Raw genomic sequence first — 16,550 nt, 5'->3', positions numbered from 1 at the left:
AATGTTTGCTTGAAAATTTTGCAAATTTTTTAATAAACTGAAAATGATTCACAAATTAGAAAAAAAAGCCTACGAATTTGAGTGTTAAAATTTAAAAAAGTTCATGCATATGTAAAAACAAGAAAACAAAAAACCAGAACAAAACATAGTAAAACCCGGTTTGAAAAACACAAAAAAGTCTGGCCTAAAGTTCACAAAGCCATATTTGCCACATAAGAACCGAAAAAGAAAGCAAGTGGGCACAAGTAACTGGTTGCTTACTACAACTTGAAGTGAACCTTGAGGGTTGGAGTTTGAATCTCCCATGACGCACATTTTCTGAAGATTAAAAAGAGGGAGAGAAAAAATCAGTGTATGTGATGTACGTACACAGGCCACATTTTTTCAAGATTAAAAAGAAAGAGAAAAAAATCCATGTATGGCCGGTACGTAGACAGGCCGCGTAGCGCCTCCGTTGATGTGTTTAATGGGGTTGTACCGAAGTAGAAATGAAAAGGTAATGAATTAGCGTGCAGCCAAGAATCCATGTGGTATCTGAGGCCACTGTTTCAATCGGCTTGGACACTAGACCGCTTGTGCCCGCACATTCTGTCTCGCCCTAAATGGAATGGCTCTCTTAGTTGAGAAGTGGCAAAGTCTCATCTAACTCCCACACTATTTAATTAATCAAGTAAGAAAATAAAAGAAAATTCACATAGCGTAAAATCAAACGATGTAGGAGTTATATTTGACTGAGTTATTTCTCATCTAGATGAGAACTAGACATAACCTAATTAATTCTTAGTCATGAGAAATCCGTGAAAGCCGATTAAATCTGCTTGATCGTGGGAGCCTGTTGCTGGTCATCACTAAATCAGGGATGCTTTTGACCTCCCCAAATGCTTTCAGATAGGCAGGGGATAAAAGTTGAAATTCCCGTTCAGTGCAGTGCATCACCATAATGTAGAAAACAAAGCCACTGGTGGCTTTCTATCCAAGGGACACAATTGACTAAATGCATAGCAGAAAAGGGAATACTTGCGAAGCACGTGGGTAGTTAATCCCACACCATCATACCCACAGCATGTACACGACCAAGGGACACCCCTAGTAATAATCGTTTAGTAAATTAGGACGACTAAACAATTGAAGCTCGGTGTCACTTTCTGCATCCAGTTCGTCAAGCACAACGACCTCAACATGTGCCTCAGTGCTCCCATCACTGAAGACATCTCTAACATGACAGAGATGCTTCCTCACGCGCCTCCCAGCGGCACATTGACGAAGAGTCCTTGTGCTTCTTCCTTGGGTACTTAGTATTCTTGAGAAACAATGTTTCCATAAGCTTCTGCAAGGCATGTGTTTCTAAATGCCTCCCATTTCCATGTATGGATCCAACATCGCCTAACTATTTCTACTTTTGCTCGTTTGTTGTTTGTTTGCTTGTTCATTTTGCGAAGAAACATTACTCGTTTCTTACCGTTGTGTCCTTGCTGAATCATTGGTTCTTGACTCTGTTGTCCGTGTTTGTTTGGGTGGTAATACTATTTGGTGTTTGGGTGCAAATACTATTGGGTGAAGAGAGCAAATATGGATAGGAAGAGTGGAGAGGTGAATACTAGCTACGGATGTGCTACTCTAGGAAGTAGCATGGGTATGATTTATAACATTGGATTATGCTCGTACAGTCCTGACCTTATGGGCCTACAATAAAGTGTATATCTTCCAAGAAAATATCTTCTACTAGTATAATTATGTCTCATGGTTCATAACATAAAGTACTATGTGGTCGAACAAGAGATGTTAAACAAGGGAAAAGGACAGCCAATTAAAGCTATCCGCACTCACCGGCGCATGCTACAGTTTCATTCAAACTCCGGTCACGACACGAGTAGAAATAACACACGCAGGAGGGGCGGACCACCTCAAACTACAACCAAAGGCAGCCGACGACATGCAACCACGCGGCAGCTGCAAGAAGGCACCAGATTCCATCGCATGATCACCACCAACCTGCCGCTAGAGGGGACCCACTGCCCTCTCGCTCCAAACCGAGGAGCGCCAACCCTGCCGACCAGCAGAAATGACAGAGAGAGAGAGGATACGTCGTGTGTAAAAGTTGGAGCAAATGGGACAACTAGCCGTCGGAGCTGAGGTGGGCCGAAAGGAGCTCCAAGACAAACCAAACACGCTGCCAGGACCGAGGTCACCCACAAGAGGGACACAACACAGCACACCCGCCGTGCCTGCCCAAGATGGACGAGGATTTTCACCCCAAGTGCTAGCTAGAGGAAGGGGCGGAGGGAGGCCAAGGCGGTGCCCACAAGAGGAACACGACACTGGGAGCCAGGCATCATCACCGTCAATGCATGGAGTTTTCGCTCGGTACCCCCCACCCCAACGGGGACCAACCATGATGAATGGAAACTCAAGATCTAAGTCGTAGATGGACCATCATCAAAGACAATCGCCTCACCAGGATCACTTGCCAGTGGCACACCTCTCCATCCATATGATCAAGGAAAGAGGCCAACACACCTACAACACCGCTCGCTAGAGTGCCAATTGTGATGTACCATGTGCCTGTATTGTACTGGATAATACAACATTCTTATTACATATAATATCATACACTAGTATTATATCGTTTTGACACTCACTGGCCTTTCTTATTCAACGCTGTGATTGACAGTTTGAATCTTCGGGAAGCCAGTATGTCGGGGCGACAATTCACTTGGGCCAATAATCGTCCGGTGCCGACATACGAGAAACTCGATCGGGCGCTCATGGATACCGAATGGGAACTAAAATTCCCTCTGGCAACAGTGCGTGCCCTAGAGCGTATTGAGACACTTTCGGACCATGCACCCATCATTCTTGAGTCTAACTCTGCTAGTCCTCCCAATGCTCGCCGCCCATTCAAATTCGAATTGGGATGGTTACAACGTGATGGCTTTGCAAATATGGTTAAGAATGTATGGGAGAGGCCCGCCGTTGGTCGCACACCAATTCAGAGATGGAACTTCAAAATTCGAGCCGCAAGGCAGTTCCTAACTGGATGGGCGAAACACACCAGTGGCATATATAAAAAAGAAAAGCAGCGTCTTTCCACTATTATTGATGACCTCGACAAAATCGCAAAGACTCGCACTTTGTCTCAACATGAGATTGACATAAAAAATCAATCCAATGAGCAAATGGCACGTCTATTGCGAGAAGAGGAACTCAAGTGGTATCGAAGATCCAGCGCCCAATTCATTCTCGAGGGAGATAGCAATACACGTTATTTCCAATTGGTTGCCAATGGGCGACACCGGAAAAAGTGTATTTTTAGCCTCGAACAGGATGAGGGATGGATCGAAGGCCAGGAAGAGCTTAAGCGTTATATAACAAAATACTACAAGTCTCTATTTGGGGCTCCAGATGAAGGGAACTTCAGTCTCGATGAGACCCGAATAGATGATATTCCACAAGTCACGACTGAAGAGAATGATATCCTGACGGCACCTTTCTCTGAAGAGGAGGTGAGAGCTGCGGTGTTTCAAATGGAACACAATAAAGCTCCAGGACCTGATGGCTTCCCCGCAGAGTTCTATCAGAATTTCTGGGATGTCATCAAGACTGACCTAATGGAGCTGTTCAATTATCTTCATGCCGGCCAACTTGATCTATCGAGGCTAAATTTTGGAGAGATTGTTTTGTTGCCCAAGACAAAGGAGGCTGTACGGATCCAACAATACAGACCGATATGCCTCCTTAATGTCAGCTTCAAAATATTCACCAAAGTAGCGACTAATAGGCTCAATGTGGTTGCTGACCATGTTTTTCGGCCATCCCAAACGGCTTTCATGCAAGGAGGAAATATACTCGACGGAGTAGTTATCCTTCACGAGACCGTTCACGAGATGCACCGGAAGAACATGAGTGGGGTAGTATTGAAAATTGACTTTGAAAAGGCATATGATAAAGTCAAATGGTCATTTCTACAGCAGACCCTGAGAATGAAAGGTTTCTCCGATAAATGATGTGAGTGGATCCAAAATTTCGTTACTGGAGGCAGTGTGGCTATCAAAGTCAATGATGATGTAGGCCATTACTTCCAGACGAAAAAAGGATTACGTCAATGTGACTCACTGTCTCCAATGTTATTTAACATTGTCGCTGACATGCTGGCTACTTTGATTGAACGCGCCAAACAGGATGGTCAAATTGCAGGAGTAGTGCCACATCTTGTTGATGGAGGACTCTCTATCTTGCAATATGCTGATGACACGATTCTTTTTATGGAACATGACCTTGATAAGGCGAGAAATCTGAAACTTCTACTTTCATCTTTTGAGCAAATGTCAGGCTTGAAAATCAACTTCCATAAAAGTGAATTGTTCTGTTTTGGAGAAGCCAAGGAGACGGCTGCACAATATGCTGACTTGTTTGGATGTGCACAAGGCCAATTCCCAATTAAATATTTGGGAATTCCGATTCATTATCGGCGTCTCACTAATGCGGAGTGGAAACATGTTGAAGAACGATTGGAGAAACGGTTGAGCAGTTGGAAAGGAAAATTGCTCTCCGTTGGAGGACGACTAATTTTGATCAATTCTGTTCTCACCAACATGGTTCTCTACATGATCTCATTTTTCCAACTACCCAAAGGGGTTCTGCAAAGACTGGATTACTTCAGATCCCGATTTTTTTGGCAAGGAGAATGTGAAAAGAAAAAGTATAAACTAACCAAATGGAGCATCATTTGCCGACCGAAAGACCAAGGAGGCTTAGGTGTTCAGGACCTCCAGGTCAAGAATGATGCCTTACTCAGTAAATGGTTGTTCAAGCTTCTTACTGAGGATGGTGTTTGGCAAACTATGCTATGCAACAAGTATTTAGGCCAAAAAGCGTTATCCCAGGCTTATTGGAAGCCCGGGGACTCGCATTTTTGGGCTGGTCTGATGGCGGTAAAGAAACATCTTTTCCGTTTCGGATCCTTCGCGATAAAGGACGGCTCGGAGATACGCTTCTGGGAGGACAAGTGGCTAGGAAATACCACTCTCCGAGAACAGTACCCAGCCTTGTACCGCATTGTACGCGATAAGAACGATACTCTTGCGCATGTGATGACCACTTCTCCGCCAGATATATCATTTCGGAGGGATTTGGTTGGGACCCGTCTTGTGTCATGGCAACATCTTCTATCCCATTTGGATTTGATTAACTTGACACAAGGCCGGGATGTCTTTCGCTGGAATCTTACTACATCTGGGTCCTTCACAGTTGACTCTATGTATCGTGCACTATCACACACAGAGATTCCAGTGGCCAATAATAAACAAATCTGGAAATCGAAGATGCCACTAAAAGTTAAGATTTTCATGTGGTATCTTCGGAGAGGAGTTGTGCTAACTAAAGACAACCTCGCTCGACGCAACTAGAAAGGAAGCAAAAAATGTAGTTTTTGTACTCATGACGAGACAATCAAATATCTCTTCTTTCAATGCAAGTTATTTGCGCGTTCTACATGGTCAGTTATTCAAATAGCGTCAAATTTGTATCCACCAACAAGTGTTACCAATATATATGGTCACTGGCTTGATGGAATACCAAATACTTTTAGTACGCTAATACGGATGAGAGCGTCTGCCTTAATATGGTCGCTTTGGCTATGTAGAAATGATTGTGTTTTTAGTGACAAAATCTCTTCTCCTATGCAGGTTATTTACCGTTGTACACACTGGCTCCGTATGTGGTCTACTCTGCACCGAACGGAGTACCAATCGCTGTTCAAGGCGGTGTGTATGCGGTTGGAGCGGGTGGCCAGGGAGGTTTTTACCCAACATGGGTGGCAGCATAATTTCCGAATCGATCCACCTTCTCCGTCGATATAGGCATAGTTTCGGCCCCATATGGCTTTACTGTTGCCACTTTGTCGTTTTTATATTTTTTTTGTCAGACTGTTTGTTTCATGACTGTGTGCATCTTAGCTATGCAGAGGCCGGGTGTCGCTCTTTATGTTTTGTATCCGCTCGATGCTACATTTTGAGTTAATAAAAGCGCCCTTTATCGAAAAAACTTGATGTCTTCATTTGCCGAATCCTAATACAAATAGGTGAATATGATATATTTCTTATTAACGGTTTTCCCTTTGATGTTATATTGTATTGTATTATAATATGATATTAGAATCTCCTCCCAACCTTAATTGCCACTTCCAGCTCGTCAAGCGCATCGTGCGCTACCTACGCGGCTCCACGCGACTCGGGCTGCAGATTCACTGCTCTATTGCGTCGAAGCTCATCGCCTACTCTGACAGTGACTAGGCGGATGCCCTGACACACGCCAGTCAATGTTTGGGTACTGCATCTTCCTCACACCCCAACCTTCTCACATGGTCCTCGAAGTGGTAGAAAACCGTGTCTCGATCGAGCACCGAACCTGAGTACCGTGTGGTGGCCAACGTCGTCAGCTCGAGGCTGGATCAGTGGAGTAGATGGGTGGAAATCGGTGGATCACTGGATGCTACTAGGTATTTTGACGGGTATGGCGGGTTTCGGGTTCAGGTACCGCTGAAACAGTGTCGGACCCGCGAAACATGTCGGGTTTTATAATTTGCCCAGTAGCAGCCCCACTGGGTTAGAAACACGCCCATCCACACCCCCTAATATGCTTTAAAAACATGAGGACGAGGGTTTCGGGACCCCATTGCCATCTTGAGCTGTCACCGAGTCCGCGGTTCTGACAACTCGTCGACGAGCTTCACCAACTTCCTACGTGTGCTACGGTGATCTACTGCGACAATGTTAGCGCCATGTACATGTCCAGCAATCCGGTGCCCCAACAGCGGAAGAAAGACGAGGAGATCGATATCTTCACTTCATCCTGGAGCGCGCTGCTCTTGGCGAAGTCCATGTCCAACGCATCCCCACCACCTCCCAGTTTGCTGACATCTTAACGAAGGCCTTCCAACATCTTTGTTTGGCGTGTTCCGATGCAGCGCCAACGTTTGGGAACCCCATGTTTTGGGTGGGGGAGTGGGTGTTGGAACACGTCATCACTACCGGCTCCCGGTAGCTAACAGCCACAGCCGATTCCGCGGACGCATTCAACAGCGTGTGCACATCATGTGCCCTTCACGAATGCACGACATGCTCATTGTAGCTAACCACCTCTCCACTCCCTTGCATCTCCCTCCGTCATGTAATTGTATAAATACCCAAAGAGGAAATCAATACAAGTTGTGTGCATGAATTGTGCTGCTTAACTAGTACCCGACGACATACTTCGTTGCCGCAGCTTCGCCTTCTGATGCCTCCTCCCTAAAAATATTGTAGATCTTTTCGCTTCCGCAAAGCCTCACAATCAACTTTTCCAAAATCACTATTGAACTCCACTCCCCGCAACACATCACATATGCCATAGCAAATATTTTGGGTTGCGCAATGTCGTTCTTCCCCCAACCTTATCTTGGTCCCCCGCTCACACCTCTCCGACCACCACCTAATACCTTTCTACCCATCTTAGAGCGCTGCAAAAAATACCTCTCTAGTTGGCGGGCTAGATTAATAACTCAAGGGGATCGTTTAGTTCTCATTACAGCGGTCATAGATTCAATCCTAACCTACTACATTTCGGTCTTCCTCATCCCCCAAAAAGTTCTCAAAATAATAGATGCAGTTAGACGTGCCTTTTTTTCCTCGGTAGAAGACACCTGTTCTGGTGCACAATGCCGCATCACTTGGAACAACATTTGTACACCCAAAAAATAAGGTGGCTTAGGCATTAAAAACTTGCATGTTCAGAACTCTTGCTTACTTATGAAGTTCGTTGTCAAATCACCTCTCCCTAAAAATGCTCCCTGGCTAGAATGGTTAAGCTTGCAGCACCCCAACGCTTTTCTTAACCTTGCCTCCAATACATCCTACCTATGCAAAACAATAAACCACCATATGCCTAAATTACAAAGTATAACCTTTGTGCTTACCAGCAATGGAACCTCAACCTACTTTTGGTATGATACTTGGCTCACCCCAAAACCACTAGCTACCACATTCCCCAACCTCTTCTCCCACTCAGAGGTGCCCATGATTAGGGTTGCAAATATTGGGCATTTTGGTTTGGAGGCTAACCCGCGAAATTGTTTAACCTTTTACGCTTCGCAGGAGTTGGTTTTGCTTTTGGCTGTGCTGCAGGATTTTTTGCCGTCTTAGATAAGGGTCAGCGCTTTCTCATTGGGGCCTTGCGTTCTCCACTAGGAGTGCCTATGATGTACTCATCCGGACAACCGACGACGACTGGAATGCACCACTTATTTGGCACTCCAAGGTACCTAACAAGATCAAGATCTTTGCTTGGCCGCACCGCGACAGGCTCCACACATGCGCCAACCTCGTCCACAAGCACATCATCTCCGGCGCTGCCTGTCCGCGGTGTCTGGCGCCCTTCGAACACGCCCCCCACCTCTTCATCGTCTGTCCCATCGCCGCCTGCATTTGGCAACGTGTGGGCATCAGACCAATTTCGGACTCCATCGACGATCTCTGGGATGCCTTGCCTCATCCACATGCGCCTGCCGGCGCCTAGTCTTTCGTATTTCTCACAATCTTATGGAAAAGTCGGGAAGCTCGTAACAATAAAGCCTTTAGGGCCATAGATAGGCACTCCACTATCTCCTCTACACTAATCATCTCCAATCTAGACCTGTGGTCAGATAGGCTCTCCAGGACATGTGACAAGGAAGCCATCTCCTCGTGACAGTTCTTCCTCTCTGCATGTTGTAATGTAGTCCTGTAATTCTGTAACACAACTTGTTGTGACACGTTTGAGTAATATATTCAGGAGCCCCTTTGCATGTAGCAAGGAGACTATCAAATGCAGTATCAGTAGTCGACATTTACGTACTTATGCATATATGGGTAGTGCATCCCTGGAACAAGAAGAACTCAAAATAAGTCAAATATCCTGAGGAAAAATCCGTTGATAAAATCACCAGTATGTCAAAAAGGAAAGGCAATAGCTTTGTTCGCCTCTGCCTCCGAATGCACGAACGGGTGATTCCATCTCCACCTGTTCCCGAACAACCACATGGCAATGCAAGAACCAAGTACAGGTGTGGTACTAATGGGAGCAATAATTAATAGTGCTAGAGTATACAGTAAATTTTCGCTGAGACATCGCGTGTGAATCATGATGCCATTCTTTCACACAGTAGAAAACTAGAAATGCCTTTTGGCCAGGGGAAGCAGAGCAAAAAACTCCTGACATCTGCTGTATTGGAATGTCCAAGGAAGTACAATTTAGACAAGGCCACTATTTTTCTTGGATTCTCTGGCTAGCTGGTTTTTACACGTCATTTGAGTATCCCTAAAGGAGGTTGTAGGCACCAAGTTGGTCATGTAACATTAAGATGACGCGGAAGAGTAATTTCCTATGCCTTCCAAGCCTATCTAGCTAACAAAGATCTGGTGCAGTCCTGACTCCGTCATTGTTGCATGAATGTCCACCGTCTCTAGAGAAATCAGAACTAAGCGGGTTTGACATCACGGATTGCATGTATAGTTGGTTTTAAATAGCGGATTGGGGTCCGCGTAGCGGAATGTGGATAGCGGGTGATATTGCGGGCACTATGTCCGTGTAGCGGCATATTTCTAGATCATTAACAAAATGTAATGACATTTAGTTTGAGCAATAGCGGATGCTATCTTCGCTATTTAAAACTAACCTCATCTCTACGCAATAGCGAACTAATAGTTGGACGTTGTAAGTGTGAAGGCACCTCGTCTCTTGCCATTTTATCAGCCAGTGTGTACATGGTTATTCAATAGTGCTCTTGGTTGTTCATTCTTTGTCGTTTTATGCATTACTCTAAACTATCTTTCACGTGTAGTAGTTGGAATAATTATTACGATAATACCAGAATTTGGTGGGGTGTTTCTGGTGGTTGCCATTATTTATTTGAGCTATAATATATCGGATGTGTACCTTTTACCAATATTTTAAAAATTAGAGAGAAAAAATGATAAACAACGTACTCAATGAATGCGCAAAGGAAGAGTTCGAGGGTGCTTGAATACATTTTAGTCCCATGACTAAAAGTAGTGGAACTAAACCTTGCTAGCCTCATCCATGCTTGGATCCAAATACTAAAGAGACTAAAATCAAGTTATTGAGCATTTATTATCCTCCAAACCCTCCAATTCAGAACTCGCATGTGTTAAAGGAGAGGAATTAAATGAGGAGAAAGAAGGCTAATACATATTTTAGTAGGTTTCCTATGACTAAAAAATTTTAGCCTCAAGACTAGTCCTAGCCTTTCTTTAGTCAGGGGTGCTTGGAACTTTAGCCTCTAAAAGAGACTATTTTTAGTCAGACTAAAAATAGTCCCTTGGATCCAAGCACCCTCTTCCTCAACAAGTAGCTAAGAGCATCTCCACTCGCCCCCAACAACCCTCCTCCCCCGGGCCCTTTTTTTATCGCCGACGCTAAAAATACAGCCCAATCGGCCCCAGAAGCCCATTTCTCGCCGGTTAGACCTGGATTTGGCGCCAGCGGCCCCTGGGCGAACCCGGCGCGCTGTGGGGCCGCCGAATCAGCGATCGGTCTCGTCTCGTCTTCCTCATTGCCTCGGTTTCCCGTAGGGAATCAATGCCAAGGCTACCGCCGGTCAGCTTTACATTGATTTCTCACGGGCGGCGCAGTGCGGCGACGCGCCTCCTCCCGCCACGCATACACACGCTTGCCGCCCCCCGGCCGCTATAAAATCCGCCCCCTTCCTCGCCGGTGGACGCACTCGCCCGCATCCTCTCTCTCACCGCCGACGCCCCCCATCTCATCTCCCTCTCTCACCGCGTGTAGGCCCTGCCGATAGGAGAGTAGTTCCCAAGCGACGGAGCGGCGATCAACGGCTTCAGCCGACGCCACCTGCACGAGTGGGAAGCCCATCTCCTCCACCAGGAGAACTATCCAGCGCCACCTGACATGCGCGTGTCGGGGCGGTGGAGGCGTCCCCATACCCCTGCAGACGATCGAGGCCGGCCCCTTCCACGCTGAGATCGAGCGTGTTTGGGCCTCTCTGACGGAGGAGGAGCGGGACTTCTCAGAGTACGTCGCCGATGCTCACGCGCATTGTGCAGCGTACTTTCAGCGCCGCCACGAGGAGCAGCTCACCTCCACCAACCACGTGCCGGTGATAAGGGGCCACAACAAGAGCGACGGCCGCCACCTGTGGTGGGGCGCCCCCGGCCGCACGCTCCACGCCATCCTTGAGTACCTCGAGGGCGGCAACTATCTGCCGCTTGAGTACCCGGCAACCCCGGCCCCCCGCCAGAGTGGCGGCCCGTGGCTGCCGAGGCGCATGGCGGGAGGGTCCTCCTCCTCCTCCTCGTCCTCCCGTTCCTCCGGGTCGACGACGCTCGTCAGCGTCAAGGCTGAGCCCGTGGAGACGCCGCTCGGCCGGCGCACTCGCGGCGCCGCCCCCGTCATCAACGAGGGCGGGCATGCCTCCTCTGCTCGTACCTCCCGCCTCGTGAAGCCGAAGACGGAGCCGGGGCTCACCGCCGTGAAGAGCAAGCACGATGACATGGCCGCCGCCGACGAGGCCGCTATCAAGTGGACGCGTGAGGACTAGGCCCGGATGGAGATGGAGCGCCAACGCTGCTTCCTAGAGGAGATCCCTGGTCAGCACCGTGGCCGCGACGAGGGGGCGGCGGCTGAAAACCCGATCGCCCCACAGTCAAATTATCGCCGGTTCGCCCCCAGGGCGGCGCTATTTCCAGCCCCTGGGAAGCCGAACGGCTGGAGATGCTCTAAAGGCGACCGACTGTCAAGTTCATTTTCACATGTTTCTAGAACAAAAAGAATTTCAAGTAAAAGGATGATCCTGAGGAGAATCCCGTAGACGGAAACATCGCCACCCGTTGCCTTTGTGTGTTCAGAAATAAAACATGTGATCAATTGTGGGAGGGATGCCTCCCAGAAGGTGTTTGTTGAGGGAAGAGGTGTCTCCCCAACACACCCTTTCACCATGTATATAAGTGGATCTCTCATGTTGTAATGAAACTAGTGGATCATTTAGACTCTTTGTTTGTCTCTTTAATTTTGCTCTACAATACATTATCAGCACTTATCTCTGCCAAAAGCAATTAGACCACGGAACGAGAAATAGATAGGCAGTCCCAAGAAGGAGGGCTGCGTGCAAGGCATCGCCGGCATGGAACGAAGACATGGAAGGAAGAGGAGATGCCTCTCGACGGCGGCCTCCACAACGAATGCTCCGACCATGCCATCCGGCTGCGCAGCGACATGTAGTCCCACGGCGGCTGTACACGACTGCGGGTTGCACCTGGTCCTGATGCCGCGTCAGCAACGCGGGCTGCAGCATGCATGATTGACGCGGTTTTCCAGAGAACAAGCAAACCAGGCCAGAAGAATTTCCCCTGCATCGGCACTTGGGACACGGCATGCACATCTCGTCCATGCCCGGGAAGGAAAATCAATTGACATAGATCAATTGGCATGCACTCATTCAATTTTTAGTGCATTGTATTGATTACTACAGATTGGGTTTAGATTGATGAACTAACCGTTGCACTTTGATGCCTTTTCTAATCATAATTCCAGAACTGCCAGCGATGGCGTTCCTCACGCAAAGACGAAGCAGACAGGCGTCCACGAACTGAAGCCTCAACGGGCACTAACGGAGGCCATCAGCGGTGGCAGCCACGACCGGAACTTCGCGGACCTTCAACCGGTGGAAGCCGTGGCGGCAAAAGCGTGCGGTGCCACTGCTGTGGCGACGGCCAACTCGGCACGGGTGCTCGTGCCCGACGGCCGCCATGGACGTGCGCGGCAATCGGGGCAGCGGCAGCCAAGAATGGTGGCTCAAGGCAAGGCCTACGGCCGGAGCCAAGCCCGGCGGCTCCGTACAGCGGCGCGGCCTCTTCTCCAAGAGGCGGGCGGCGAGGCAACGGAGCACGGAAGCAGGCGGCCATCCCGTGCGGCGACGCACAACCATCAAGGCTTGGTGGTGGGGCGCCCTAGGCTAGCGACGGCGGTCGAACATGACCTCCCCCCAGGCGTGGCGGCCTCCTAAAGGCCGGCGGCACGGCTAGCCTATCCCGACGGGAGAAGGATGGAAATCCTATCATTTGGTGATTTTGCAAATCAGCCAAGGATTCTTTGATAATCCTGAAAAGTCTTTTTTTTTAGCATCAGTACAGACACAAGCGCTCATATACACGCGCATACGCTCATCCCTATGAACGCACACATGCACACCCTACCCCTATGAGCACCTCCGAGAGACTGAGCCGGCATATCATCTTGAGATTTACGAAGTCACCGTAGGCGCCTCGTCGTCGACGGGAACGTCTCCTCCCACTGAAAGCGCATCGCCGGAAATCCTGAAATAAATGCAGAAATAATGCGAGCACCAGGATTTGAACCCTGGTGGGTTGGGGATACCACTGTCCACCTAACCATCTCAACCACAGGTTGGTTCGCAATCCTGAAAAGTCCTTGTTCTGGTTAGCCCTTGGGGCTTACGGAAACTTACAATAGAGCAATATGATGCTCGTTGGACTTTGCAGTTTAGCCATGGGCTGACTGTTTTCGGCACTTTAACCATAGGGTTATTGTTGCTTGCGTTTTATGCCCTAGGCTTCAGAGCAAATATACGTGCCAGACCAACAGGTCTAGTTGAATTGCATAATATAATTGATTATGCATCATTTTACATCATGTAAAATGATCATATGAGGCCCCAAGTCCTCATATATGTTGCACAAGTATGTCTATACTTCTGCATTTATTACATGAGTAATATTGTTGCAAAGCAATATGTTGATTCCATTATTGGAATAGAATATGGAACTTGCTTGCACATTTGGGAAACATAAGGTAGTAAAGTGTATGACGCTGCCTGATTATGTCAAATTTACATTTGTCATGAGGAATCGACAAATGGTATCTCCTGCTTAATTGCAGATTATCCATGTTATTGTGAGGTCTATATTATGTCATTCCGACATAATGACTACCTTCAATTTTTCACACAACTTATGGATTGCATTATGACAACGATTAATTTCGTTCACAACTGTGAGGTCTACATCACTATGTGATGATTACCTTCAATGTGTTTTTAATTAACACAAGGTTGTGAGAAGCTCCATAAGAGTGAGGTCTACACTACTTAGTAGTGATTATCTCCATGTGCTCAAAGAAAAAAAAATGAAGGCACAAAACTTATGACATAGCCATTATAAGGCCTACACCAGTAGTGCCTATCTTCAAGATGTTTTTCCAAATACTTGTCAATTTCATAGCATTTGTCATTGGTTGTGACTATGGTGTCACATACTCCATCAGGAGATAAATCCAAGGCAATGGTAACTATGCTGCATGTTATGCTATGAAGAGAATTATGCTAAATACTTGCATATTTTGGTGATTACCTTCCATGCATACACAACTTATGAGACGCCATCATAGATATGAATTAAGTTTCATGCACAGCTGAGAGGTTCACGTCATTTTATGGTGATTACCTTCATATGTTATAAATAACATAAGGTTGTGGAGGCTATGATTAATGGGAATTGTCCATAAGACTAAGGCACCACTAGGTGGTCGACTACCTCTATGTGTTTTAAGGAAATTAAAGGTTTGTCCCTTTTGAGGTGACTACCTTTACTTGGAAGATCCACACCACACTATGGTGTTCTTCTGGAAGGCTTACCCTATGGGTCACTAAAAATCACCATCACCATGATTATGCTTAGCCATAGCATTTTCATCCTACTTAATTTACTGAAGGTAAATTAATGCATGAGAATTTCATGCAACATATGGCTGACCTTTTTGTAAAGGAAATGCGATGAGATGACATTTGGTGGCAGTAACTATTTAACATGGGTCATGGACATTAAAGATTTTGTCGACCTGGAGCCTTGTTGCCACATAAACTCCACCTGCATAAAATGTCATGGCTATTTATAAATAGCTAAGAATATGCATATTTGCATTTATGTGTCATCGCAATGGCTCGGTTCTCAAACTGAGCATGTAATGGATGATGAATATCCATTTTCCCTTTGAGCCTTCATTGGGGCGAGATATATTGTTATAAGCATCACATGAATGATTATTCATTCGTTGTCAGGACTTCGAGTCCATTGAGCCTTATAATTCTGTTGTCTATAAATCAACACTATGTTGAGATTATGTGATAAGGCGGCTTCAGATACATATCTGACTATAAGTTCTTACTGCACTTTACGTTCTCCTAGGATGGTGAACAGAAATATCATCTTTGTTTCAGGTTGCAATTCCTGAAACTCATGCTGGTACTCTTAGTACTAAGCAATAGTGGTTAGAGAACCATGAGGAGTTGAATGTAAAGTGAAGAAAAAAATGACAAGGAGAAATTGAGTGTATATCTCAAAAGGCAATGGATCATTTAATTTAAATGATCATAAAGAAAACTTTCAAGTTTGTCAGAATGGTGGTTTTACGAAATGTCGTACTAATGATTACCAATTGGTCAAGTATTGGGTTGAATCATACCACCGTCTCACTGGAGGCAAATGTATTTAATGGGATAAGTTTGAAGTTCCACTTCAAAAGGAAACAACCAGAAAATATTCTGGCATGGTAAAGGAGAATGAACTCCTCTATATTGATGATATGCTTGTGGAATGATATTCCAAAGATATTTTGGAGATCTCGTGTAGTCTCCTAGTTATCCCTAAATATCATTAGCCTATAATTTTACTACTACATGTAGTATAAATTGTAATGTCTTGTCCCTAGAACATGATAGTTGAGGAAATTGAGTGTATGAGTCAGTTCATACTCAATCTTGTTGCATACATAATAATGTTTCCTCCTTTATCATCATGGTATTGGACGATTAGAGACATTATTGACAATTCTGTTGGCCACAACTTGACAAGTTGCAATATTCCCAACAATCATCAGATTGTTTTGTGCACTACGTGTGACATTGGGGAATTAATTTTAAGGCACTTTCACCTTAAAATTTGAAATGAGCCAGCCAATACTCTTGATTGCATTCAAGAATATGTTTGGATTATTCAACCATTATCTGGGTTATGTTGGTACTTTATGAAGGAAATATGCCCTAGAGGCAATAATAAAGTTATTATTTATTTCCTTATATCATGATAAAAGTTTATTATTCATGCTAGAATTGTATTAACCGGAAACATAATACATGTGTGAATACATAGACAAACAGAGTGTCACTAGTATGCCTCTACTTGACTAGCTCGTTAATCAAAGATGGTTATGTTTCCAAACCATAGACAAAGAGTTGTTATTTGACTAACGGGATCACATCATTAGTTGAATGATCTGATTGACATGACCCATTCCATTAGCTTAGCACCCGATCGTTTAGTATGTTGCTATTGCTTTCTTCATGACTTATACATGTTCTTATGACTATGAGATTATGCAACTCCCGTTTGCCAGAGGAACACTTTGTGTGCTACCAAACGTCACATCGTAACTGGGTGATTATAAAGGAGCTCTACAGGTGTCTCCAAAGGTACATGTTGAGT

Source organism: Triticum urartu, chromosome 3A, assembly GCF_056163025.1.
Source record: "Triticum urartu cultivar PI428250 chromosome 3A, HENAU_Tu73, whole genome shotgun sequence".
NCBI lineage: Eukaryota > Viridiplantae > Streptophyta > Magnoliopsida > Poales > Poaceae > Triticum > Triticum urartu.
Note: the sequence above shows the minus strand (reverse complement) of the source record.